This window comes from Orbicella faveolata, unplaced genomic scaffold, assembly GCF_042242905.1.
Source record: "Orbicella faveolata isolate gen_17 unplaced genomic scaffold, um_ofav_v1 contig_26, whole genome shotgun sequence".
NCBI classification, from domain to species: domain Eukaryota; kingdom Metazoa; phylum Cnidaria; class Anthozoa; order Scleractinia; family Merulinidae; genus Orbicella; species Orbicella faveolata.
The window spans coordinates 13770001-13794036 of NW_028301554.1; the positions used below are offsets into that span (position 1 = coordinate 13770001).

A 24036-nucleotide genomic window follows, 5' to 3' on the forward strand; every position below is an offset into this window, starting at 1 on the left:
TCCTTCTAGGAAATCTTAAATTACAGCCCCCCAGTAACAAACTAATAAACTCGCAAGTAAGTATTTGCATGGATATCCATTATCACCACGTGATTATTACATTGAAACAAATTGTCTTACCTCAACAGCCTCAGTAAAACTGAAGAACTCTCAGAATTGAGCCCGACAGATCGCTAAAATTCCTAAGTCACTCCGTACGTCGAAGTAAACACTCCGATGGTGTCAAACAGGGCGGATCCAGACCTTGAGCAAACAACTGTTAAACACAGGGAGCAGAGGAGTCCTATTTGAACCTATCACTTCCAGTTATATTCACACTACAATTGTAGAGTGAATCGATCTTTTGTTAATTCAAATCACTGTACGTGATCAAACTGCAGAAACTGTATACACGTAACGTGTTAGGGTGACCCGAAAACACTGACCCCCGGTCCGCGGACCCCCACTACGGACCGGGTCCGCGGACTACCTATGGACCGGTCCACGGACTCCCCCTATGGACCAACCCCCAAAATAGAATAAAAATAAGAAACAAGTATTTCACTTACGGGTTGTCTAATAGATTACTCTTGTCGGCAAAATTTCGAACGTTACAGTGTGCAAATGTAGCATTCTTGGGTTCACGCTCGGGCGCAAGTTATATCACTGACACATTGCCATTTCCTTTGCTGTAGCCATACAGTATATGAAAGACAGGGAAGCCTCCGGGAAGCCTCTGGGAGGCCTCGAAATTTGTGCGCTTTCCCCTCTACTATTTTGTTCAGCCCATTCTCGCGTGGATTCGTGAACTCAGGCTTCATAATTTGCTCAAAGGAATTACAGATACAAACAGGCTTAAACAACCTTAAAACACACCTACCGTAGCCCGATTGAGCCACGAATGAAAATTAAGAACTTTCCTTCTTTTTGTGATCGGCATCTCCTTACGCTGAATATAGCTTTTAGACATTTTATTTTTTTATTTTTGGGGAGGAGGGGGAGACGTGTTAATTACATTTGCACAGTATAACACTCGAAATTTCGCCGATATGAGTAATCTATTACACAAACCATTAGTGAAATATTTATTCCTTATGTTTATTCTATTTGGAGGGGGGGGGGGGTGGGCCGTAGAGGGGGTCCGTAGGGGCAGTCCGTAGACCAGTCCATAAGTAGTCCATGGACCCGGTCCATAGTGGTGGTCCGCGGACAGGGGTCAGCGTTTTCGGGTTACCCCTGAAATTGTCCGGAATTCCGGAAGCTTTCCGTACGAGGCACGATTAAGTGCAGAGAGTGAAACAAAAGGCTGCCTCGTGTGACTTGTTTAGAAAAATAGATACATTAATCGTTTATTAAAAAATACACACCTAGCAGTCATGCGATTGAATTGCGTATGGATTTTACATGCTACTAGTAAATTACAATAAAAAATTATTCAAATGAATTATATCGAGACGAAGATATCCACTGCCAATCCAAACAAGTGTAATGCTAGCGTAACAAAAGATCAAGTAGACAGGTAGCCTGTAGAGCAGGCGAGATTTATTAGAGCGAGCGCTCACATCGTAAAAAGTTTAGCCGCCATCTTGAATTTTTCATGCAGTGGAAGACTGGAGAGAGAAAGAAAGTTCTACCAAGGGGGTGAACGATAGGTAAGAGGAAGGATAGGGGAGGCGGTGGGGCGAAGAACATGTTCTCATTTTTCCCCTCCCCAATCCCCCACCGTCTAACATGGCAGTCGCAAGGTGGTAACGCTAACTCGCCCCAATAAGACGCCTGCACTGCAGGCTAGTAGACAGGATGCATTTTCACTACCGTTAAATTTAAGAATAAAATTCGATGTGTCTCGATCTGGCCCGATTGGACCCTTATTTACAATTAATTTTCGTAATTCATACCTGTTCGCTTACTCTCGGAAAGTGCACATTATGCGATAGTTTTTAATCGGCTTATTGTGATCCCTAGATTTTCCTCACGTTATGGTTGCCTCTAGTTTTTTGGGACTTCAGTATTTACAATCCTTTATCAAAAGGGTTTCCCAAAAAAGATTGTCACACAGTTTAGAAATCCATGTCTTCCATTTCAGAAACGTTTACGCCGCTCTAAATTTAAGACAACTTTAAACTTAAATCTGTTGTTTGTTGCTTTATTTCATGGAAAGAAATAGTACTGATATCAGAGGAATCGAAAACCAGTCAGCGAGAATAAATTCCGCGTAATTTGCGTATAACAATAACAATAAAATTATTTAGCGCCGTTTCGCAGTGGTTCACACAGCGCTTTACAAATTTAAAGTGCCACTAGCCCCCAATTTTTTTTCCTTTAATAAAATCTACTAGTTTCCCTGATTACTTCAGCGAAAAAATTATCCCGATTGATAAAATCCCTGCGTTTCTACAGGCGTTCAAACATGTAATTTCTATGTTCACGACCGCGCAAAGTTGGATCTGGGTCGGGCTACCACTGACGTCACTTCGGGAACCGGGCTAAACAATCAAGAGACTTTTGACTGAGCTTCGAAGGCTGTCAAAACATTATCGGGTTATTTGTGATTCATATTTTATCAAAACCGGACAAGGACGTTAAGTGAAAGAACTGTATCATCTAGTATTACAATTCGGAGTCTAGCTACGATTTGGACGGCTGCGATGAACACATTTTTTTTCCATTTCGAAGTGCGGGTCGGCAGTCGAGATCGCCGCGTTGTATAATTATATTTAGGCCGGGATTGACAATGTGCCGGTCCATTCGGGTTATAAAGGTACAAATAATGACTGAAGAGTTAGCTTACAGCTCTTAAAGAATTACAAAGATGTCAATGAACGCGAAGAGTTAGTAATTTGACTTAACGTAACGTGCAAATTTCGGAGTGTCAAAACATTTTTACATTCAAACTGATTAATTTTCCCCGAAATACAAAATTAAAAATGCGATGCGGTCGTACTCTACTCCTGCCTACTTCTCCAGATCAATAATTGAAAATAGTTTTAACATAAGAGATATGCAGAGATGTCGGCAAACAATATTTGAAGGTGAGGTAACTTTTCGCTTCGTTATTGTCGACCGACCGTAGTCTATGCATAGTCAATTACTGGGTACGAACACAAGCTACGCAAATTTGCATATTTCGCACTAGTGAAATCATGGGAAATCCTTCGACAAGATCTTGGAAAGAGGTTCAGTATACTTTCAGTTAAATGAGTACATTTCTACTTCACTGTTATTTTGAATGAAATGTCTATTTTACGCACGCTGATAGCCTAGGAGTCCTCGACTTATTAGTTTGCGTTTCAGTTGACTGACAAGCGCATTCTTCTTGCAGCACGATAATCTCCGTCGGTACCTATAGAGTCGAATCTTAATCGTTTGTTTCACTATCCTCATGTATTTATAAACGCTTGATCCATTCTAAGTTTGTAATTTAGTTATATTTCGTTCCTCAAAGACGAAGCTCAAAGAACAAAACAATTCTGTTTTCGGAATGGCCATTGAGAAACTCGGCCGGATTACAGGCGACCTCCGGCGTGCGTGTGTTTTTATTAAAATCCACAAATACGTAGCTAGTTCACCAGTTCGAAGCCTCAACAATCTTCTAAGCGTCGTTGTAGAACGTAGGTTTCGTTTACTATTCGTTTAGACAAGTCTCTATTTCGAGTACAAAAAACGCGATGCGTTTTTAAAATTTACCGTGTAAGTTTCGTCTGGGACTCGGAGGATCGTTTGCGCTCGAAATAGTCAGATGGCTTCCAGCTTATCCCAAATTCGTGTCATGCGGTACCTTGACAATTAAAAGGTTTTCACGAGAGATAGAGAAGAATATACATGCCATGAAACTCTCTAGGTTTTTAAAGTATCGGCGAATCCGAAATCGAAGAAATCCTCAATGGCTCCCCGGCGTTAGCTTCGCACAGATCAGCCCACTTCTTTGGTCTTTTTCTTGTTTCTGGTAGTTTCATCGAGATAGAGGCATTGAATGAAGAGGAATACTTTATTCTACGCATCCTGTATTGCTACAGCCTCTAACAACATATCTTCCTTGCATTCTGCAACGATTTTGACACACACTATCGCATGTTCGCATACATTCTTCTCAGAAACAAAATATTGTTATTCCTGAAGTGACGTCAGAAGCCAACTCGTCCCATTCTCCGCTATTCCTCGGTAGTGAACATGGAAAAGGGCAAATTTATCAACTTTAAACATTCAAAATAGCTACAATGATGATTTTTTCTCAGTGGTGATCAGGAGAAAAAGAAAATTTATATTAGCGAGAAAAAAAAATTGGGGGGTTAGTGGCACTTGAGGAATTCGCTAAAAATTAATTAAAAACCAGGAACCATAATCGGGGACGGAGACCGTAAGCGCGCTCCATTTCAAGTATTGGGGTTGCCCCCATGATATGGGACAATAATTCTATTTTTAGCGCAAATTGCGCCATCACCTGCGGCACACGCGCGTACATACTGCGAGGATTTTTGCGGATGTCGCGCGGGGGAAATGGCGTCCGAAATTCCCGAAATGTTTCATGTTTTTGCCCCACAACTCAACGCGTTTACGTCCGTTGGAATTTTGCTTAAGTATTTTCGTCGTAAGCTGCTCCAGTTTGAGTGAAGTAAGACAGTGTCGAATTTAAATATGTTCTGCTGTAAGCTTATATATATCTCTGACCAAGTTGTGTTCCGACTGATGCTTCTTTTACATGAGCTGTACATTACTCCACGTTAAATTTCACATATGTTGAAGATTAACAGCTTTTCCATTACACAGCAAAAAACTAGCTGGGTATATTCAGATATAGCAGAGCTTCAGGACTTCATAGTTTCCTAGCTCCTTTTGCCACACGCTTGCGGGGAATTTATCAGTCTATCGCGACCGAAAAGTAAAACAAAATAATTGCTAGTTTGAGTTTCGCTTGAATTGTAAGCAACGCTTGATGTTTCATCAAGGCTTAATAACTTTACGTCCGTAGATACTGCTCAGTTTTATTCGTGTAAAAATCCAGTAAATTCTCAGTTGTCGATGAATGAGAGCGTCCACCGATGCGTGTTTTGCACAGTCAGTAAACATGACAAATTGTACTTCCGCCGCACTTTCGTGTGAAAGCGTACATCGAACTCAAACAATAGCTCTATAGTTTTTAAATATGTTTAAGATTGATAAATGTTTGAGAACATATTAAAAGCCAGGCTGAAAATATGTGAATAAAGCAGAAACAATCAGCAAAGTTACGATGACGCTTTCTTTAATCAACTTGGAATAACGATTTCGATTTTGATGATCGAGTTATCAAAACTCCTTGTCTATTTTCATTTTCGCAGTGTAAAACTTCACTATGCTTATGTTGAAGAAACACACATGATGTTAGTAGCCTTTTTTGCATTCGTGAAATTTGTTGCAGCATCTCAGCACAAAAGATAACGAAAGAAATCTTTGTCAAGATTTGTTGACAATTGAAAACACCGACTCGGACTTGAAAGTGCACGAGCTGCATGCACTATGCAAATGAGCTAATTGTACGCGTCAGTCTTTCCTTTCAAAAACGTTTGCAAACTCACCAAACAAGCAGAGACAATAAGAAACCATCAAAACAGGTTTTGGTTATGATTAAACATTGTCTGAGAAACTCACAAATTAACTCGATACCAGAGTAGACAGTTTTCTTGCTATATTCGCATACGCGTAAGCTTACAACTAGCGTGAGCAGATCTTCTTATTCATTCCCAGCGCGAGATTGAAGTACATATAAGCTACATATAAGCGCCCTGGTTCGTATTCCCTGCCTTATTCCCTGCCATCGCTGTGAAAAATACGCAAGAGAATCTCTCAACTCTCACCATTTGATCACGCAACATGACAACATCCACGCGAGAGCCCCTGACATGTGCGTGAATCCGCGCGGATACATGGCGTCAGGATGTCGCAATTTGTTCTAAAAATAGAAATATTGTCCCATATCATAGGTGCGCGCGAATCCCGAGACTTACGGTCTCCGTCCCCGATTATGGCTCCTGTTAAAAACTTAACAAAACTATCTAAAATTGACTAAGTTCAAAAACTGTAAAACCGTGATAAAACAATAAAAAAAATCAGCATTCGTAAAACTGAAGCACTCAAGAAAAGATGTTTTTTAAGTCTACGTTTAAAACTTTCAACTGATGTAGAATCTTTGACAGATTGGGGTAGAGGATTCCACAACGATGGAGCAACGGCAAAACCATAAGTTTTAAGATTATAGATTGGAATCCAAAGCAAGTTCTTAGCAGATGAACGAAGTAATCTCGAGGGATGATAACGAGCTAATTAGTAAGTCAATTAGAAACACAGGAGCTTGGTTGTGTAGCACTTTAAATGTAATCAGTAGAATTTTAAATTGTATCCTATGACCAATGGGTAGCCAATGAAGTTCCATGAGGAGAGGCGTTATGTGATCGTACTTTTTGAACTGGTACATGTATTATTATTCTTATTACACCATTGTTACAGGAACGAGAATCATTAGAGTGGAGATAAGTTACTAATACACCAATCTACTTCAGGTCTCCAGTTTTTGTTAACGACACATTTGTAAAAGCTGAGATTAGGTTGTCAGTAACACTTATATTGTTGTTTAACGTATTTATCTCTTAAATTTTCTAACCTAGTCAAGGAGTCCCCCGGTAGCCCAATCGGTTACGCATCTGACCTGCTGTGCGGTCGGAAGGGCATATATACGCTCAACGCCAGTCCTCTTTCTCGTGTCAAACTGAATAGATTCATTTTTTGTATAATCTTCCTTTCTTCCGTTTAGAGTGAGTTTGATGTGAAAATGCTTTTTAACAAGGGCGTCTACCTTACGTTACCGTAAAATGCCCATCTAGCCATGTCTTGAATCTTTTTAGCCCTCTTTGTTTGCATGAAACCAGTTATGCGAAGACCAGAGATACCAGAGCGAATGGAACATGAAAGTTTTACTAACGACACATTTGCAAAAGGAAGACTAGCTAGCTTGTTAGTAACAACTATATTGTTGTTTAACGTCTTTAGCTGTTAAATTTTCTAACGTAGTCCAGGAGCTCCCCGGTAGCCCAGTGGTTACGCATCTGACCTGCTGTGCGGTCGGAAGGGCATATATACGCTCGACGCCAGTCGGGGGACCCTGCTTTTGTTGCTTTTTACTTCCTCGTGTCAAACTGACTAGATATATTGTTTGTATAATCTTCTTTCTTTGCGTTTGAAGTAACTTTGATGTGAAAATTCTTTTTCAGAAAGGACATCCAACTCAATTTATCGTAAAATGTCATCTAGCCATGCCTAAAACGCATATAAAATAAGGAGAACAAAATAAAAGCTATATGGCCGAAACGTTTAGATATAAAATAACAGGAAGGGATATAAAATATAAAAGTAAACTTGAAAAGCACACAGAAAGGAAATAAAAATAAAAATAGTTCAGATGAATACCAGAATAAAGGTATTTGAATATTGATTGGAAAGGCGCACCATACTGTGAATAGACCATTTTACAGTAGTTCGTATAGTGTGATCATCCGGGTGAGTCTAGTTCTGAAAAGAACTGTTGTTGGTGACTATTTTAAGTCGTTTGTAAGGCGCCGGTAGTTGTTGACATCTGTTAAGAGGCGTTTGTTCTAGGTTAGTGTACCAGCTTTCCAGAGTCAGTCGTTGAAAATAGTTTGTACTGTAGGTTAAGCACTGAGCAGAGTCCCAGTCAATGTTGTGGTTTGTCAGTTGATGATGTACAGCAATGTGATTGTTGGCATCACCATTTCTCGTGGCTCGTTTGTGTTCAGTCAGTCTCGTGTTAAGGTTTCTGCCAGTCTCACCAGTGTAGGAAGCCTGGCAGTCGGAGCATTTGATCTTCTAAACTGCTCCCTGTCTGTTGTTAGGTTCGTCTCTGTCTTTCACGTTGGTCAGTAAGTGTCGTAACGTAGTTGTAGGTTTGTGGGCTACACGAATGTTGTAAGGCTGTAGGATCCGTGAGATGGTCTCAGAAGTGCCCTTAATGTAAGGTATAGTCACTGTAGTAACAGGTGTAGGGTTCCTGTTCGTAGCGTCAGCTTCAGTAGGTCGGTAAATGTTTCGTCTAATAAAGTCAGCGTTGTAGTTGTTTTTGTGAAAAACATGTTCAAGGTATCTGTTTTCGTCACGTAAGCTGTCCGGTGTGTCACAAACTAGTCGCGCTCGTCTCGTCAAAGTCTTTATAGTCGTGGCTTTGTGTGAAGTCGGGTTGTAGGATGATTCGTCAAGTAATCTGTCGGTATGCGTCGGTTTTCCATACACTGTCGTTCGTAGTTCGTTGTTGTCGCGGCTTACCAAACAGTCTAGAAAAGGAAGTTTTCCATTTTCTTCGATCTCTTTAGTAAACTGGATGTCGGCATTCTGTTCGTTTAGGTGGTCGTGAAAATCATCAATTTCGTCTTTGGGAAGGCGGTAAAGGTGTCGTCAACGTAGCGTAACCAAAGCGGTATCGTTTGTCGGCAAGTTGCAAGGGCGCGTTCCTCAACGTGTTGCATCACAATATCTGCGACAACAACAGAAACAGGCGACCCCATGGCTGTTCCATGCAACTGTTTGTAGTGTTTACCGTTGTACTGAAAGTAAGTCGATGTAAGGCAAAGGTTCAGTAAGTCCACGATGTCTTCTGTCGGTAACGGTAGTTTAACAGTAGATTGTTGTATAACGGTCTCGGTACACTGTAATGCCAATTGAAGTGGAATACTGGTGAACAGTGATTTCACATCAAAAGACACAAGTTTGTAGTCGTCAGGTATCTGTACTGTCTTAATAGCGTCAATAAAGTTCTCCGTAGATTGTAGTTTGCGTCTTGATTTGTCAGTAAGGGGTTGCAGTATGGTCGTCAAGTACTTAGACAGTTGATACGTAGGGGACCCACAGAATGACACCATAGGTCGCGTTGGTATACCAGTGAGGTTTGTGCAGTTTCGGTAGTCCGTAAAGTTTCGATGGTTGAGGCACTGAACACCTGAGTCGATAGTAGCGATGAGTGTCAATATATAACGTCAGTCTTTTTAAGCGTAAGTATTTTGCTGTTAAGTTTGCGTTGAAGTGCTGGCTTCGGGTCGCGTTTTTTTTTTTTTTTTTTTTTTTTTTTTTTTTAATTTTATTTGTTATCTGCATGTGCTTACAGGTACAGTATTTACATAGTTACAAGTGCTAATTATTGTGTATAAGTAATATAAGTGTGATTACAAGTACAGTATTTACATTGTTACAAGAGCAGTATTTACATTATTACAAGTGCTAATTATAATATATAAGTAATATAATATAATATAAGTGTGTTTACAAGTACAGTATATACATTGTTACTAGTGCCAATTAAAATATTTACTGAGTGAAATAGGTGTGTATACAAGTGCATGTCGCTTATAATGCTTTGGAGGAGGGGTGTTTTTTCCTATTTAATTATTAAGAAAGATGTTCTATTCTGTATTTGGTTAACACTTTATCAACGAAAGTAAAGAGGCGAATAGCTTTGTTTTGCATCTTACAAGTGTAGATGTAGAATCTCATAAACAAGATCGTATAATTAAATTTCTTTAATAATGTTTTATCGTATGAGCCGGGCATGATGCCAAATAGTTTTTCTTCTATTGTTGGACTAAAATTCGAATTATTGACAGCATTAAACCAGTCGATGACGTTTTTAACAAAGCTCTTAACAAATTCGCAATCATTAAATGTGTGGTCGATGGAATCATGTTCAGCGCAATAGAGGCATTCATCATCCGTTTTGATTCCGTATCTAAAAAGTTCCTTTTTTGTTACAACAATTCTATGAATAAGTTTGAATTGAAATTCTTTTAATTTTGTTTTCTTACAAATGTTTTTCAGCGAGGAAAATATTTTTTCCCATGTCTCCCCATCCAACTGCATGGTTTGACTCCATTTCGTTGGGCCAGTTTGACACCTCGTGTGAATTTTTTTGTTAATTAAACAATAGAAGTCCCTAGTTTTGGCTTTGACTAAGTTAATTTCTGTCAAGTCGTCTAGTTGGAAAAGAGGGTTGTTCTCGATGTATGGTTCGCTTTCTGGTGGTAATGTGTTTTTCGCTTTTGTGGCTAGATGCTTCGGTATCGCACTTACAACTTGATAAAATTGGAGAAAGTTTGTTTTGCAAGCGAATTTGTTTTTAAATTCTTGATAAGACATAAACTGGCCATTGTTGTTCAACAGGTCTTGTATAAAAAGAATGTTGTTGTTAAGCCATTCACTGATGAAAATGGGTTTCCCTCCAACGAGGATTTCTTTGTTATTAAATACGATCATATCCTGTCCTCTGTCATAGTTATACAAGGTTTTCAATTCATTAAAAAATTTTGAAATGTCTTTATAAAATGATGGCAAACCGTCGATATATTTTGTGTCGTAGTTACATCCTAAAAGAAAGCTCAGACCGCCGTATTTTCCTAGATAATGGTCTGGAACAGTTTTCCAGTTTTTTCTTCCCGGTGCGAAAAGTCTCGGAATCCAAGCTAACCTCAGTGCCTTTATCATAGTTTCTACATCGATCATACGTATACCCCCTTTATCTCGATCTTGATAGAGCCCTTCTCTTTTTATTTTGTCTTTTTTGTTTTTCCATAGAAATCTAAACAGTTTTGTTTTGATTATTGGTATTATTTCTTGAGGTACATTGAGATTTGATGCTGAGTAAACGAGTTGTGATAGTGCCAGAGATTTTATGATTAGTACTCTCCCAAATAGTGTAAGGTCACGTGCCCTCCATAGGTCCAGATTTGTTTGCAATTTTTGTAACTTGTGGTTGAAATTATGTTGGTTATTTCCTTTTTCGTCGTACGAAACATGGATTCCTAAGATTTTAACCGGGTTATGTAACCATTTCAGTTGTAATGGATTGCCCTTATTATTTTTCAATTTTCCCAACCAGAGCGCTTTTGTTTTCTTCCGGTTTAATTTAAGGCCTGCTAGCGTACCAAAGTTATCGATTATTTCTAAGGCCTTTTCGACAGAGGCCAGGTCAGCACACCTCGATTATGAGGCGGATATTTTCCCCAATATAGCGTCCTTTTATAAACCCGGTTTGGTCTGAGTTTATTAGCTTTGGCAGCGAAGCTTCTATTCTCCTAGCTATGGCCTTAGTTGCTATCTTGCAGTCAACATTAAGTAAAGTTATTGGTCGCCAGTTCGATAAATCTAACAGGGAGCCGTCCTCCTTTGGTATAAGAGTAATGATACCTCTTCTTTGGGAGATGGAAAGCTCATTTGTTTCATAAGCTTCATTGAAGCTTTCGACGAGATTATGTCCAAGCAGTTCGAAAAAAAACTTATAAAATTCTACCGTAAAACCATCCTCACCTGGAGACTTGTCATTTTGGAAAGTTTCTAAAACCTGTTTACATTCGTCGTACGTTAAAAGGCCTTCGAGTTCATCTCGCTCTTCATCAGAAAGCTTAGGCAGGCGCAATCCCTGAATAAAGCTATCGTATTCCTCCTGTGTTGCGCTAGATGCTGATATGTATAAATCATTAAAGTAATTTTCAATAGCGTCTAAAACCTGGGTCTCGCTTTTAATAATCGTTTCATCCTCCATCCGTAGTTGAGATATAGTCTTTTTATCGTAGTTTCTTCTCTCTAAGTTAAAAAAGTATTTGGTGGGGCGCTCACCTTTTTCCACCCATCTACACTTTGATCTAAAGATTGCTGCCTTTCCCTTCTTGGTGTATATTGTTTGAAGTTCTGTTTTGAGATCCTCAAATTCGTTTAAGACCTGATCAATATCAGGGGAAAGAAAATTATTACAAATGAACTCATCTAACACCTGAAGTCGACGTGTTATTTCCATTTCCCTACAATTTGTTGATTTTGCTAAATTTTTGCTGAAAGAGATGGTTGCTGCCCTAATTTCCATTTTGAGCATCTCCCAAAAAAGCCGTTTGTCGGTTAACTTGGAGTAATAAGAGCAAGTTTGAAAATATGTTTTACGTATTTTGTTGACATAATCTTCATTATTCAACAGAGAATTATTAAATTTCCAGAGTCCGCGTCCTCTAGGTGTTTCATTAGACAAAGACAATGATATGTAAATTGCTTTATGATCAGGCGCTATAGCAGGATAGATTTCACTCTTTTTGACGAATTGTGTCAAGTTTTTGGCCACCAAAAAAAAGTCTATCCTGGATTTTACTTTTAAAACCTTAGATTCGTAAGAATACTTGCGCAATTTTGGATGTCGTTCTCTTTGAATGTCCACGAGATCCAGTATCTCCATAGTAGTCAGGACTAAATTTCTATAATTGGTTGCTTTCCAGGGCTTGCCACCAATTTTATCATTCTTTGATAAAGTGCAATTCCAGTCGCCACCTACGATCAGTGTAGTCAGTTCTGATTTGTCTATAAGACAATTATTTAGTTCTTGCAAAAATTCTAGTTGTTCACCTTGATTGTTTGGGGCGTAAATATTGCAGAGCGATAGCATTAAAGAGTTGATAACAATAGTAATTAACACGATTCTTCCGAACTTGTCGCTGAAAGAATACTCGATTTTGTCTTGCACCGAGGGATGGATCAGAATGCAAACACCTTTGCTGTGTTTGGTGCCATGGGAAAAGAATATTTTACCTCCCCATTCATTTCTCCAAATACTTTCATCGTTCACCTCTGAATATGTTTCTTGTGGAAAATAGAGTTTCGATTTTTGATCTTTAAGGTACGAAAAAATACTCCTCCTTTTACTTTGCTCTCTTAATCCTCTTACGTTTAACGATGTAATGTCATAAGTTAGCTTGTTAGACATGCAGGAAACTGAAAATTATGGTAAATTAATAAAGAATAAAGCGAACACGAAAAGAAAAAAAAGTAAACAAAAACTTATTTAAGAGTTTTCCTTCTGGCCTCTCGGACACCTGGTTCCTGTCCCCACCTACAAGTCTAAGAGTACATCATACTACTGTGGTTACCTTAGAGATTCTCCAGGTCAGTTTTTTCATAGATTCTGATCGGGCTTCCCTCCGGGGAGGTTTTGACGAATATTTTCCCGTCCATTGACCACACGGATGCCAACAAACCATCCTTTCGCTTTTGGTTCGCCTGTTTAAGGATATCCCGCCTGTAGGATGTTAGGTTCTCGTTTAGGTAGATTCGTCCTGATTCTGCTCTAGTTGCCGCTGTTGAGTCGGGATATAGGTCAGAGACGTGGACATGTTTCAACTTGGCTCTCCCCTTGTACATTCTTGTTTTCGCTTTATGGCTTTGAAACCTTACAATAATTGGTTTTACACCTTTCAGGTGGAGCTTGTGTGATATTTCGATGTCGTTTGGATTTATATCCTCGGTTGAGGTGTACGCGGATTCCGGGACTCCGTGGATTTCGAGTGAGTTTTTTCTAGTATATTGTTCCAGTGCGTCTTGGAGATCGTATAATTCTGCGATTTCCGCTTCTTGGTCGTTGTTTTTTTTTTTTTTCTCGCTGCGGCTAGCTGAATTTCCAAATCGTCTTGTTGTTTCTGACACTTGGCTAAGGCGGTTTTAACGTTGGTAAGCTCACCTTTCTGTTGCAAGAAGGCGTTCCGTAGCTCAGCGACCTCGTTGGCGAGTTTTGAGTTTTCACGGAGAATATTGGAGACCGTAATCTGAATATCAACCAACATTTCCTTTAGTTCTAAAAGATTAGTCTCCTCGGCACTAGCCTTTGATGCGGTTTCTTGCTCGTTGGCGCCAGACAGCGCTTCCTCATTGTTAACCTTAGACGTTATTTGAAGCTCGGTGTCCGCCATGTTCGCACGTTTGGATCCTTGTTGGTCTTCTTCTACAGAGCCACGTTCTCCTCTCTTGTGTTTTCCTTTGGTCTTGCCTTTATTCGGCATATAGTAGTTTTTATAGAAGTAACCAGCGATTTACTCTATTTTTTGGGGACGATATTGCTCCCTCGTAAAGTGTGCGTCCTCACGCTAGCCCCGCGCATGCTCGGGTCGCGTTTAAGTTCTTCGTAAGTTTGTTTGTCGTTAACAAGTGCGTCCATTTTGTCGAAGTAGTCAGTCTTGTCCATAACAACAGCGACACGTCCTTTGTCGGCTGGTAGTATGACAATGTTGTTGTCGTTTTTCAGTCGTTTCAGTGCTTGTTGTTCGTCTTTTGTCAAGTTATTGTCAGATATAGAGGTTGATTGTACCGTGGAAGCAATTCTGCTTCTGATGTTATCCTTGGCAGATTCTGGTAAGTCTCGCTGACGAGACAGAACCGCCGCCTCAACGCTAGATACAATAGACTCGGTCGGTATCCGTTTAGGCGTCACTGAGTGTTTTAGTCCGTAGGACAGTACGTGAGTCTCGGTTTTGTCTAAGGGACGGGAAGAAATATTCCTGACCCAGTTATCGTCAGTTTTCGGTCGTTTTCTGTCTTTATTGCGTTGAAGTGTTGTCAGTTTTCGTTCTTGTTCAGTAGGAACGCGGTCTGTGGTTTTGCCGGCTCGCCTGTCGGCGATTGTCATAACAGTGTCAAGTAAGTTAGTCGGTAACAGTTGTTTAAGTTTGTCAAGTTGTTGTTGTAGTTTATTGCTGAAGTAGTTGAGTCTTTTGTGACAGTCGTTTATCCGCGCTTTGACCAGACGTCTGCAGGTGGATTTGACGATCTGGATGGCCTCTTGTGTGTTCAACGGAGACTTAAGTTTAAGTCCGGCCGGAACGAGACCCTGGTCTTTGCAGCGGTGGTTGAACCAAAGTTGTTGGCGTATTCGTCTGACAGTACTTACCGAACTGATGTAGTTGTTCGCAAGTCGTTCGCTCTGTCGTCCAAGTGAACGTAACGTAGTAAATGGTTTGAACCCAGGAGTATCAGTAGTTCGTATAGTGTGATCGTCCGGGTCAGTGTAGTTCTGAAAAGAACAACATTGTCATACTACCAGCCGACAAAGGACGTGTCGCTGTTGTTATGGACAAGACTGACTACTTCGACAAAATGGACGCACTTGTTAACGACAAACAAACTTACGAAGAACTTAAACGCGACCCGACGCCAGCACTTCAACGTAAACTTAACAGCAAAATACTTACGCTTAAAAAGACTGACGCTATTGACACTCAACGCTACTATCGCCTGAGGTGCTCAGTGCCTCAACCATCGAAACTTTACGGACTACCGAAACTGCACAAACCTCACTGACTGGTATACCAACGCGACCTATGGTGTCATTCTGTGGGTCCCCTACGTATCAACTGTCTAAGTACTTGACGACCATACTGCAACCCCTTACTGACAAATCAAGACGCAAACTACAATCTACGGAGAACTTTATTGACGCTATTAAGACAGTACAGATACTTGACGACTACAAACTTGTGTCTTTTGATGTGAAATCACTGTTCACCAGTATTCCACTTCAATTGGCATTACAGTGTACCGAGACCGCTATACAACAATCTACTGTTAAACTACCGTTACCGACAGAAGACATCGTGGACTTACTGAACCTTTGCCTTACATCGACTTACTTTCAGTACAACGGTAAACACTACAAACAGTTGCATGGAACAGCCATGGGGTCGCCTGTTTCTGTTGTTGTCGCAGATATTGTGATGCAACACGTGGAGGAACGCGCCCTTGCAACTTGCCGACAAACGATACCGCTTTAACCTGCAGAGCAGGCGAGATTTTTTCGAGCGAGCGCTCACATCGTAAAAAGTTTAGCCGCCATCTTGAATTTTTCATGCAGTGGAAGACTGGGGAGAGAAAGAAAGTTTTACCAAGGGGGTGAATGATAGGCAAGAGGAAGGATAGGGGAGGGGTGGAGCGAAGAAAATCTCGCCTGCCCGAGGTCATTTTTCTTTTAGGAAACTCCGTTCGCCCACGAACGGAGTTTCTGATTGGTGCGGTTTGACCCTGCCTGTCAATTGTCTGTCAGTCAGTTTCGTTTCGTTCGTGCGGGTAAGAAACATGGCAAACTCTGTCTAAAGTGATGTTGTTAGTTTCAATTCCACTCTCGAGGAATCTCTCAAGCGTTTATGTGAACTTGGAATGTCTCGCGAATTACGAACGGAGCAAAAAGACGCAATTTCCACACTGGTATCCGGAAAAGATCTGTTGGCAGTGCTACCCACTGGCTTTGGGAAAAGCTTAATATTTACGTAAAATGGGGTTGACTAGCCTACACGACTTCTACGGTTCGTGACATTTGCACATTTGCCGTTCTCTGTTCGGTCACTCGACCTTTCTTGTCGCTTCACTCGTGTTCATGAAGGGCATTTCATCTTGTGTAATAAGAAGGAATTTTAAGCGGAGTTGAGCCGTTAGATCGTGCTATGGCAAATTTTTGTAAGTCATAGGTCTGCATGGTTTGCGCTGTTATCTGCATGTCGACTCGTTGAGTTTGACACCTCTGTAATTTGCCATGTGTTTATGCATTGTTTAGGCTCATCTCTATTCCAAGATATGCTTTTTTTAAAGTCTCCATGAATTTGCTTTTGAGGGACAAAATATGAAATTTACCGTGAACATGTTGCTTACTTGCATTCTATATTGTGACACCGGGCCCGGCTGTGACTAGAACTGTTTACAAACACAGTAGGTAGATCCTTATCTTTAATCTTTAATCTTTAATAAGTATACTCCTGAAACAGTGGAACTATACAAGGAGTTGAAAATAACGTAATAAAAGCACGTAATAAATAATTACAATATGTATATATACAGTAAAAATTATAAGTTAGTAAAAGATAAAATAAAATAGATTAAGTATAATCTCGTCGAGATAAGTTAGGACGTCTGGATATACATTATTCAAAAGATTTAATGGCTGCAAGAGCAATAGTCTTAAAATTATTTATATTAACATCTTCATAAATAGGTAAATTGTTCCATGCTACTATTGTCCTTGGATAAAAGGAAAACTTATAGACATCATTTGATACACGGATTTGTTGGAAAGGACGACTGTTCGGTAATACGGATATCATATTTGTTCTCGTACGATTTCCTTCGGAGACGCTGTAGCTTTACTTTGAGAAAGCTATACGTTTGTCTAGAGACATTCTTATGTTTCTTGCAGCTATCTGATCGAGCTTATGTTTCTCTTGCCCGATGTATAGGTTTATTCCTCCTTTGGTTGTTCTGGCACCACATGATTCAAGTGTAGCTGTTTATGCGCAAGTCCTGTTAACTGTTTTGCGTGTTTTATATGCCATTGTTCGGCTTAGTTCAGGCAAGACCATGGTTTCGATCCTCCATGTGGATCTCATCAGTTGCCGGTATTTCTAAAATACTCTATACGTCTGAAGTCGCTAGCGCAACACGTACCTCTTTGAGAATGCAAGACATCCTGCGGCTTGGCACAAACTTCTCGTGGTGTGTACCCTTGTGAGACTTCCGGTGTCGAGAAAACCTCATTTTGATTGGTTACCCGCTCATTTCCGGAAATGCAGTGAAGCGCAACTAATCAGGAGGTGTTTCGCATTTTAACGGGCTTTTCGGGCAGGCGTCTTCTCATTTTTCCCCTCCCCCATCCCCCACCGTCTAACATGGCGGTCTAAAAAGGCGGTCGCAAGGTTGTAACGCTAACTCGCCCCAATAAGACGCCTGCACTGCAGGTTAATACCGCTTTGGTTACGCTACGTTGACGACACCTTTACCGCCTTCCCAAAGACGAAATTGATGATTTTCACGACCACCTAAACGAACAGAATGCCGACATCCAGTTTACTAAAGAGATCGAAGAAAATGGAAAACTTTCTTTTATAGACTGTTTGGTAAGCCGCGAAAACAACGAACTACGAACGACAGTGTAAGGAAAACCGACGCATACCGACAGATTACTTGACAGGAGTACCCGTCGGATCCGCTCCGCAAAATATCCGCTCTGCAGACTAAAGTTGAGCTGGCTGGGAATTTTAGCATTAAACAGAATCTTGCTGAGAATTTAGCTTATCGAGAGCTAGCTAGCTGGAAAACTTTTTTTGGTGTTCAAATAGCTTACATTGTGGTTTTACTAATCAGTTCTGGCTGGAAATTACATTCCGGATGCGATCACTGACTGAAGTGTGTCACTTGACACTCTCTGACTGCTTGACCTTTTGTTTGAAAACATGCTTACAATATAATGTTAGTTGTTTATTAAAGTTTTATTTACCAGCAAACAATAGAAGTCTGTTCTGCTGTCATTTATAGTGTGAAATTAGATCGGTTTCTTTTCCCTTGACGCTCCTTTTTCCCACGTTCAGTTGCATGTCTCACCACCGTTGATCCGGTCGCGGAAAATCATCGTCTGTTCTGCTTTCATGTTCTACCTTGAGACAACTGGTATCTGGTGATGACGTTTGTTGGTTCGTGCAGTCTTTTCACATTTTTGCCTGAGGCCCGGTGAGACTCGGGTAACCTCGTAATATTTTGTAACTAAAACATTGTTCCCGTATAATTTTGTGTCCAACGGTCGGTTTCAAGCGCGATCAGATTTTGCCGACCAGTTGTTTGAGGGTTTGGCAGCCAGAGAACTCTGAGGACTCCACTGATAAATTCAAAGGTTCAGGTAAGAACTACTTTGGAGTTGAACTAGCTGAATCACGCTATATATTTAATATTCAGTGATAATGTTTAAGCAATGTGTGCGGGAAAAGCCGGCGCAGGTTTTCAAACTGTATTCGCCACTGTATTGTATTTCAAACCCAACGGAAAGTGCCGCTTCAGTGAAGACAGTGAAAGCAAGAAAAGGCCTAATATGTCTCAGAACTTGGAAGGGTTTTCGAAACTGTCAGTGCATTCATCCACAGTGATCCTACTTCCAAGTGTAATTTCAATTCTGTAATTTTAATGACCAGTAACATCCGATCCCGGTGCTGCAGTCGATCATGACCGCTTTTTAACTCGTCGAACGTTAAAAACACATTTGCCGCGTCTTGGACAAACTGACGAGATATTGAAATGATTATTTTTTCCCGGTGTAAGAAAGTATTGTTTCCATCGGTTTCTTTACTGAAGTCCGATCGTGTTCTTTATATAACTGAAGGCTGATTACCTATTGTTGCCTTTTAGTATCGCCGAAAATTTGCCCTGAAAGAGCTGTTGACCAACACACCTGATTGATCTAGTTCAATGCTAATTGTACTGTACTTTGGGATTTAAAAGGGAATACAAAGGCTTGCCATGTCAAAGGTCAGAAAAGACCAGAAGGCAATCATGTCATTCCAGATTTCGTTCTTTCGGTGTCGATAGCGCCAGGACAATAATGTGTAATTTAATGTGTAATTTAATTTAATGATGGCACAGACAGTGATTTTGTGGTGGAACAATTATCGCGCGGTTCAGTTCATGTAGCTAAGGCAAAGCGCGAAACATGGCACACGAAAAAATAGGGGAGAGGCGTGGCACCAGTTCACACCATTCACTGAATTCACGCTTCTGGGTTATAGTTTGATGACGAAATGAGCGGTAAAAAATTATTCCACAATTATTTTTCTTAAACAGTTAAATCCTTGCTTCTTTGACTTGCCCCAGGGAATGTAATTTTCAACAATGTAACATCAGTTAAAATCTAAGACATTTCATTGAATTCTCTCATGAATGAGCTATTTTTGTGAACATAGTTCTTGATCTAGATCTTACATTGAGGGGCCCGATAGTATCACCAGTTTTGTATATTAATATGTGTCCGTGGCTGTGTGGGTATTTGGATGCATGTGTGTGTGTGTGTGGACGGGGGGAGGACGCCGGTATAAGAGGGATTGTGCAGTATGTTACATTTTCTAAAACATATCATTTTTCAGGTGTAAACTGCGTGAACTATAAGAAGCACAGCTAAAGATGCTGCAAACGTTACCCGATGTCATGGACTGGTACCCAAGAAAAGATGAGCAAATTTGTTGATGAAATCACGAGATTAAGTTTGTGAATCTTTTATGCTGATCGTCCAGTGTATATTTATGACATTACACTGATCTGATTGATACATTTTGTTAACGAGTTAACGAGTAATGATGCTGTTAATAGCAATACTTTTACAGTGAACGGCCTTTAGCATTCCAACAATGCCGGGGTCTTTGCTGCGATACTTTGCACTTAACTGTTTGAAACTTTTACGGTGAACGACCTATAACATCCCAACAATGCCGGGGTCTTTGCTGCGAATGTTTGCACTTAACTGTGTGAAACTTTTACGGTGAACGACCTATAACATCCCAACAATGCCGGGGTCTTTGCTGCGAATGTTTGCACTTAACTGTGAGAAACGTTTACGGTGAACGGCCTGTAACATCCCAACAATGCCGGGGTCTTTGCTGCGAAACTTTGCACTTAACTGTGTGAAACTTTTACGGTGAACGGCCTGTAACATCCCAACAATGCCGGGGTCTTTGCTGCGAATGTTTGCACTTAACTGTGTGAAGCTTTTACGGTGAACGGCCTGTAACATCCCAACAATGCCGGGGTCTTTGCTGCGAAACTTTGCACTTAACTGTGTGAAACTTTTGCGGTGAACGGCCTGTAACATCCCAACAATGCCGGGGTCTTTGCTGCGAAACTTTGCACTTAACTGTGTGAAGCTTTTACGGTGAACGGCCTGTAACATCCCAACAATGCCGGGGTCTTTGCTGCCAAACTTTGCACTTAACTGTGTGAAGCTTTTACGGTGAACGGCCTGTAACATCCCAACAATGCCGGGGTCTTTGCTGCGAATGTTTGCACTTAACTGTGTGAAGCTTTTACGGTGAACGGCCTGTAACATCCCAACAATGCCGGGGTCTTTGCTGCGAATGTTTGCACTTAACTGTGTGAAACTTTTACGGTGAACGGCCTGTAACATCCCAACAATGCCGGGGTCTTTGCTGCGAATGTTTGCACTTAACTGTGTGAAACTTTTACGGTGAACGGCCTGTAACATCCCAACAATGCCGGGGTCTTTGCTGCGAAACTTTGCACTTAACTGTGTGAAGCTTTTACGGTGAACGGCCTGTAACATCCCAACAATGCCGGGGTCTTTGCTGCGAATGTTTGCACTTAACTGTGTGAAGCTTTTACGGTGAACGGCCTGTAACATCCCAACAATGCCGGGGTCTTTGCTGCGAATGTTTGCACTGAACTGTGTGAAACTTTTACGGTGAACGGCCTATAACATCCCAACAATGCCGGGGTCTTTGCTGCGAATGTTTGCACTTAACTGTGTGAAGCTTTTACGGTGAACGGCCTGTAACATCCCAACAATGCCGGGGTCTTTGCTGCGAATGTTTGCACTGAACTGTGTGAAACTTTTACGGTGAGCGGCCTGTAACATCCCAACAATGCCGGGGTCTTTGCTGCGAAACTTTGCACTTAACTGTGTGAAGCTTTTACGGTGAACGGCCTGTAACATCCCAACAATGCCGGGGTCTTTGCTGCCAAACTTTGCACTTAACTGTGTGAAACTTTTACGGTGAACGGCCTGTAACATCCCAACAATGCCGGGGTCTTTGCTGCGAATGTTTGCACTTAACTGTGTGAAGCTTTTACGGTGAACGGCCTGTAACATCCCAACAATGCCGGGGTCTTTGCTGCGAAACTTTGCACTTAACTGTGTGAAGCTTTTACGGTGAACGGCCTGTAACATCCCAACAATGCCGGGGTCTTTGCTGCGAATGTTTGCACTGAACTGTGTGAAACTTTTACGGTGAACGGCCTATAACATCCCAACAATGCCGGGGTCTTTGCTGCGAATGTTTGCACTTAACTGTGTGAAGCTTTTACGGTGAACGGCCTGTAACATCCCAACAATGCCGGGGTCTTTGCTGCGAATGTTTGCACTGAACTGTGTGAAACTTTTACGGTGAACGGCCTATAACATCCCAACAATGCCGGGGTCTTTGCTGCGAATGTTTGCACTTAACTGTGTGAAGCTTTTACGGTGAACGGCCTGTAACATCCCAACAATGCCGGGGTCTTTGCTGCGAATGTTTGCACTGAACTGTGTGAAACTTTTACGGTGAGCGGCCTGTAACATCCCAACAATGCCGGGGTCTTTGCTGCGAAACTTTGCACTTAACTGTGTGAAGCTTTTACGGTGAACGGCCTGTAACATCCCAACAATGCCGGGGTCTTTGCTGCGAAACTTTGCACTTAACTGTGTGAAACTTTTACGGTGAACGGCCTGTAACATCCCAACAATGCCGGGGTCTTTGCTGCGAAACTTTGCACTTAACTGTGTGAAGCTTTTACGGTGAACGGCCTGTAACATCCCAACAATGCCGGGGTCTTTGCTGCGAAACTTTGCACTTAACTGTGTGAAACTTTTACGGTGAACGGCCTATAACATCCCAACAATGCCGGGGTCTTTGCTGCGAAACTTTGCACTTAACTGTGTGAAACTTTTACGGTGAACGGCCTATAACATCCTAACAATGCTGGGGTCTTTGCTGTGAAACTTTGCACTTAACTGTGTCAAACTTTTACGGTGAACGGCTTTAAACATCCCGTCAATGGGTATTTATGAAATTTTTACGGTAAACTACCTCTAAGAATGTGTGTCTTTGGTTGTTTAGCTTTCAAGTTAAATTAATTTTGTGAAAGTTGTTTTGACAGTGCTTTGCAGTCTTGGGTAAGGCATGGATCAGTGACATGGACTGAGATGGATCACCAACATTCAAGGTATGAATTATCAAGATTTTTTTTACTCATTTTATGATAAAGATTCTAATGTGGTTTATACACTTTTATCTCGCAATTCCAGAGTGGGAAGCTCAGAGAAGACAGTTGTCCAAAGAAAAAGAAAAACACGTTTTTCAATACTTTTGAGGTAAACATGGTGTTACTAATCAGCACTAAACCAGCTCCCTTTGGTTGTTTTAAGGAGCTGGCATAACCTTTTATTTTTCAAAAAAATCATTAGAAATAATTGTAAACTACTAAATCGGGGTAAACATATAAAGTGTGTTGCTGTTGTTGAAATTACAATCATTATTGGGCTAGCAATGTAGAAGTAAACCGATATGTAGTAGTAAAGGACTTCAATATTATTTTTTGTTCATTTCCCTTACAGCGTTATATAGAAGTAATTTTGCACCAGGCATTTCTTTGGTGAAAGCAAGTTTGATCTGAATGTCTAAAAGGATTAGAGGGATCTTATTTTAAACATAAGTGTGAATCGTTTTAGATGTCAGAACGCAAAGTGCCAAACTGTCACACGTATGCTGAACCTGGAAGACATCTGAAGTATCGGAAAACAACGTGCTGGGAGACACCTTGTCCGATCCGCTTAAGACATAAATGGTAAGTTGTATTGTTTTTAAGTGATAACATATCAAAGTGTAGATTTTGCTTATAGCGGCAAAAATAACCACATATTGCTAATTTATCTCTAATAATAGTCAACAGACAATAGGCTGTTGAATAAAGGTCCTAAACAATGCGTTTGTTTTTAATCTAAGTCAAAACGCTGGCCAGAACATTTTTTCGCCTATAATTGCCTTGCTGGCATTTGCAATGTTACCCTTTACTGCTGGCTGGCTACTTGGCTAATTGCCATTTTTCTAGCTCGGTATTCAAAATTTTCATTATGTCTGGCTGGGAGTTTTATGAAATAAAGTCGATCTTGCTAGCAGTGAAGAGCGGATATTTTTTTCCCAGGAAAGTTGCTTATTAATGGTAATTGACGTGGGAGCACAGAATCAGTGCTTGAGAAGTCACATATTAAATTTCCAGTTAAAGTGTCGTTGGGTACTCCTGACTTGACGAATCATCCTACAACCCGACTTCACACAAAGCCACGACTATAAAGACTTTGACGAGACGAGCGCGACTAGTTTGTGACACACCGGACAGCTTACGTGACGAAAACAGATACCTTGAACATGTTTTTCACAAAAACAACTACAACGCTGACTTTATTAGACGAAACATTTACCGACCTACTGAAGCTGACGCTACGAACAGGAACCCACAACAATGACTGGGACTCTGCTCAGTGCTTAACCTACAGTACAAACTATTTTCAACGACTGACTCTGGAAAGCTGGTATACTAACCTAGAACAAACGCCTCTTAACAGATGTCAACAACTACCGGCGCCTTACAAACGACTTATCCATGACGGAAACGAAACCGACAAACGGACTTCTAACAGACCGACTT

At 40.9% G+C, this 24036-nt stretch overlaps 1 protein-coding gene, 1 long non-coding RNA gene and 1 pseudogene across 2 annotated transcripts in view; 1 reads left to right on the top strand and 2 right to left on the bottom strand.

Annotated features, from left to right (window-relative positions):
* The window catches only part of LOC110063220 (uncharacterized), a 9529-nt gene extending 8954 nt beyond the window's left edge, over positions 1–575 (bottom strand). The window contains exon 1 of the mRNA XM_020770175.2: positions 121–575. The gene's annotated coding sequence lies outside the window, so the exon portion shown is untranslated. The remainder of the gene's footprint in view (positions 1–120) is intronic.
* Positions 576–12868: 12293 nt separating this feature from the next.
* Positions 12869–13750, bottom strand: LOC149108223 (uncharacterized; annotated as a pseudogene).
* Positions 13751–22113: 8363 nt separating this feature from the next.
* On the top strand, positions 22114–23832 carry LOC149108224 (uncharacterized). Its single transcript, XR_016209162.1, has 3 exons — positions 22114–22554; positions 22637–22702; positions 23060–23832. It is a non-coding gene; the product is annotated as an uncharacterized LOC149108224 (long non-coding RNA).
* The last annotated feature ends 204 nt before the right edge of the window (positions 23833–24036 follow it).